General features: G+C 38.7%; 1 long non-coding RNA gene across 1 annotated transcript in view; it reads right to left on the bottom strand.

Moving 5' to 3' along the window:
- Positions 1 to 14: 14 nt before the first annotated feature.
- LOC128249605 (uncharacterized) overlaps positions 15 to 4,883 on the bottom strand; it is a 14,453-nt gene continuing 9,584 nt past the window's right edge. The window contains exons 2-3 of the long non-coding RNA XR_008265713.1: positions 985 to 1,124; positions 15 to 752 (exon numbers count right to left, since the gene is read on the bottom strand). This is a non-coding gene — a long non-coding RNA (uncharacterized LOC128249605). The remainder of the gene's footprint in view (positions 753 to 984; positions 1,125 to 4,883) is intronic.

Below are 4,883 nucleotides of genomic sequence, written 5' to 3'. Positions count from 1 at the left end.
AGAGAGAGAAAGAGAGAGAGAGAAATGTAAGATCCAAGGATCAAAGTGCAGGAAGAAAGTGAGCTCCAGGTAATCCATAGAAAATATAAGAAAAACAGTCTTCAGGAACAATAGCGGTTTGTTGGCATGGAAGGTTGTGAACTTTTCCCTTATCGAAGTATGATAAGCTGGGAAAAATTATTTTATATTTCACCATAGGCAACCCAACCAGGGTTGCCAGGTATGCAAATGAGAATACAAGAATTAAGGAATGAAGTAGATGAGATCTGGACTACATATGTTTAATAGCGAGCAGAACCTTGGAAGTGGTAAATATCCAAGCAAGGTGTATACCGCGGCTACTCTTCAGACCAAGAGTATCTTGATTATATGAAGATTACTTTGTTGCCAACCACTTCTGACATTCTCTGGAAGTATTGTAAGGAGCCAAATCCTGCTGCCACACATATGGTCTTCCACCAGCACCCTTCACACCAGGGATTGACCACAAACTATAATCACTTCACATAGCTGCCTGAACTGAGCTTAAGGCCCTGTTCTTCGGTTGTTAAATTAATTCCACTGTGTGGACACAGTCAGAGTGTCTGCTATGTCCCTTCCTGTTGACCACAGCTGCTTTGTTGTCTCCATTGCAGCTGTCCATATCATGTTTTACTTCCTTTACAGTGTTCACAGAGCATTGACCAACAAGCATAATGAATCCATATTATGATACCTGGTGAATTTATGCAGCCTCTAGACATATTCACAATCTGAAAATAAAGAAGAATATATTAGATTTAATATTCAAGTCAATGTAAATTGAGTATTTTCAATGGAAATGTATTTTATCATTTATTTGTTATACAAAAAGAGAAAAGTAATGTTTCTGTATAATTTGAGAACCTGATGTGATAAAGATGAATAAAAAGAAGCATGAATCATTATTTTTCATATGTATTTTGCAAAAAATACCATACAGTCAATAAAAAAATTTATACAGACCAGTATTATCTGGACAGATACTGTGGTAGCTCTCAGTTTTGTTTAGTATTTAACATCTACGACTACTAGGAGTTGTCACTCAAGCTGTAAATTGTTCCAATGGATTATTTTGTGTTCACTTCACTGGATGGTTATATTATCTGGAGTATATAATAGCAATAATTATAACAACAGAGAATATGGAGACTGGTACATCCTCAAAATTTATTTCCTTTTATTTTACAATGTCATAAAGCATATTTTTATGGTTATTACAACCTACACATGTTTCCACTGCGCCAAATATGGGCAGCTGCATATACAACTGGGCAAAACTTTTTGTGCAGCTTCATTCAGGGTATTCCAGCTTAGGTAATTGACTTCGAGGTCCTTAGTAATGCTTGATGCCATAAGGTTTTTACCTGAGGGATGAGTGTATGGTAGCTTAAGTGCAATGTATGTATGTATAGATGTAAATATATGTATGTATACACATATATATATATATATTTAACTGTCTATCTGTACACACACACACACGCACGCACACACATGCACACACACACACACACACACATACACACATATGATAGGGTACTGAAACGTTCCCGGCTTTGGCTAAAATAAAATACAGGAGGATCAGTGAATTATGATTTTATTCAACATATTCCCTTCTTAGATTCACACACTTATTGCAGCGGTCCTTCAGTTTTTGTAAGCCCTGTAAAAGAACTGAGAAGGTTGAGCCTCCAGCCAGGTCCTTTGTGACACCCTCAAAGCCACGAACTTTTCAACACCTTGTGTGTACACACACACACACACGTGCACACATACACACACATGTATATATATACACAAATGTGTGTGCATCTTTTCTCTTTTAATTGTTTCAGTCATCGGACTGCGGCCATACTAGAGCATTCCCTTGAAGACTTATTTCTTGAACTATAATTCAAGAAATCAAGCCCTAGGAGGGGTGGATTCTCAGTCCCTTCACAAGGGAAGGAGAAGTGCGGGTTTTAGGAGTGGAAGTGAGTGTGGAGATCAAATATTTGTAGTAAGGCAGATGTGTGAGAAATTTTTGGCAAAAGGGAGGGAAGTGTATTGGACCTTTATGGACCTAGAGAAGGCATGTGACCATGTGGATAGGGATGTCATGTGGCAGGTGTTGTATGGAGTAGATGGTAGATTGTTGAGAGCTGTTCAGAGTTTTTATAGAGAAAATAGAGCATGCGTTAGAGTGAATGGTGAAGTAAGAAAGTGGTTTGATGTGAAGGTGGGGTTAAGACAGGGTTGTATGATGCCTCTGTGGCTGTTTGATTTATATATGGATGTTGTGGTGAGAGAGGTGAATGCTTGAACCTTTGGTAAGGAAGCCCAAATGGTGAGAGAAAATGGAGAGAAATGGCAGGTGGGTCAGTTGTTGTTTGCTGATGATACAGCACTGGTGGTGGATTCAGAAGAGCAACTGAGGAGACTGGTGGTAGTGTTTGGAAGAGTGTGTGAGAGGAGGAAACTGAAAGTGAATGTAGTTGAGCGTAAGGTGATGAGATATTCAAGAGATGGAAGGGCTGGTAGGATGAATGTGAGTATAAATGGTGAAATGTTAGAGGAGGTGAATGTTTTTCAGCATCTGGGATCACATGTGATGGCAGATGGGTGTTGGCCGAGGAGGTAGGATACAGAGTGAGGGAGGAGAGTAAGATACTTGGAGTTGTGAAAGATATGCTGAGAGATAAAAGGTTGAGTATGAAAGCGAAAAGAGGTGTGTATGAGGGCATGATTGCGCCGACAATGTTATATGGTGCAGAGATGTAGGGTCTTAGAGAGGCAGAAAGGAGGTGATTAGATGTGTTTGAGATGAGATGTCTAAGGGCTATGGTTGGTGTGATACAGATGGACAGGATGAGGAATGAGGAGGTGCAAAGGCAAGCAGGAATGAGAGAAAAACTAACAACCAAAATGGATAGATGAATGTTGAGGTGGTTTGACCACATGGAGAGGATGGACGATGAGCAGATGGTAAGGAGGGTGATGAAGGCTGGAGTTGTAAGCAGCAGAACTAGAGGTAGACCTTGGTTTGTGTGGATGAATGGAGAGAGGAAAGCTTGGACAGATGAGTGTTTGTGGACACATGAGTGAATTTGATGTTGCTCAAAGGAGTATGGAACCAGCATGTTGTGGCGAGAGTAAACCAGCATATGCTGTAGGGTTCCACTGCTGATATTGGGGGTTGTGTTCTAGGTCTTGACCTGAGCAGAGAACGGGGCTTGCTTCTATGAGCTAGAAAATGAATGGAATGTCTGGTGTATGTCTTGTGGCTACCCACTCCTAAAAAAATGGGGAATAGGCTTGGGTATATATATATATATATATATATACACATATATACAGGGTGCGATGTGTAAATTGTCACAATTTTATAGTTTTAATTTCATGCATGTGCAGTGTTTCTTTTGATTTTGTCAATTACATAGTAATCTGCCAGGAGTTTGGAAATGACATGCTGTACTGCTTCGTCTTCACACCAGAAGCTCCAATACAAACAGATGGTGAACAGACAGAGCAATCGTTGGCTTGCTACGTCCCCAAAACATGTACTGAGAGCGATAAAAATCAAACATCCAGTCAACATCATGGGGTCTGGAGTGATCACTAGTGATGGCGACATTATGTTACCATTCACCTTCCTATATGACCTCATTCAACATAGCGGCCTACATCAAGTGCCTGGAGGAGGTAGTGCTGTCATGGGTCAATAGAGTGGCTGCCAGAAGACCCTGCCTCTGGCAACAGGGCCTTGTACCATGCCATGCAAGCAGATAAAGCCAGTCATGTCTATCAGACAATTTCTGTGATCACATCACACCTAATATCAGGCCATATAACTCCCCAAACTTCAACTCTCTTGATAATTATGTGTGAGGTACAGTTGAGCAGGAGACCAACAAAACTCCTTGTAACAACAAAGATGAACTGAAGGCAAAGATTGTGGCAGCATTTACCAACTTAAACAAGAAGACAGTTGAGAAGAATTGCAAGAGATTCCAAAGTCGTCTGGAGGCCGTGGTTGAAGCCAATGGTGATTTTATTGAATAAACATACTCTTTAGTGTTTCAAGATATTTTTATTAAATTTTAGTAAATATATCTGTTAAAATGAGATGTCAATGTTATTTTCATTTTTGCATAATTTAGACAATATATTCACCGCATCCTGTATATATGTATGTGTGTGTGTATAAATATATATATATGTATGTATGTACATCTTGTATATCTACAAATATATATATATATGTATGTATGTACATCTTGTGAGTGTGTGTATATATATATATATGTATGTATATATACTCACACACACACACACATACCTATAATATGTCTTGCAACCCCAAGGCTTTTTTTTCTGTATATGTATTATTATTATTATAAGTTTTTGGTGTCTTTGCCTGGCCCTAAGACTATATTCTGTTTGTTTATTTTGCTTTTTGTCCCTCATCCATCCACTAACAGTCTCATCTTGAATTACTCTTATCCATTTTTGTATATCCGTTTCTGCATTGCTTGTTCATCCATTTATTGTATATCCATCTTTTTTTTTTGTTATGTTTTGATCCCATTCCGACAAGAAACTTGCCGGTGCCTCCAGAGTGGAAACAATATTATCGATAATTGCATGAAATTGCATTTGACAGCCTGGCCGATAACTGATTAGGTGTGGGTGACCGTCTGTGTTTGTTTTTCCGTCATCTCTGCATTTACTATGTTTTTCAATTTGACCTTCTGTGTCTGTTTTCTGTTCATTCGCAAATTTACTTTCCGTGTGTTATGTTTTTGTCAAATTTTCATTTTGTTCTGTTCTCTTAATTTAATCCTGAAAAAAAAAATACATGTAATTATGTGTATATGCATATA

This window comes from Octopus bimaculoides, chromosome 16, assembly GCF_001194135.2.
Source record: "Octopus bimaculoides isolate UCB-OBI-ISO-001 chromosome 16, ASM119413v2, whole genome shotgun sequence".
Taxonomy (NCBI): Eukaryota; Metazoa; Mollusca; class Cephalopoda; order Octopoda; family Octopodidae; genus Octopus; species Octopus bimaculoides.
Note: the sequence above shows the minus strand (reverse complement) of the source record. Positions and strands in the feature narration are given on the sequence as shown.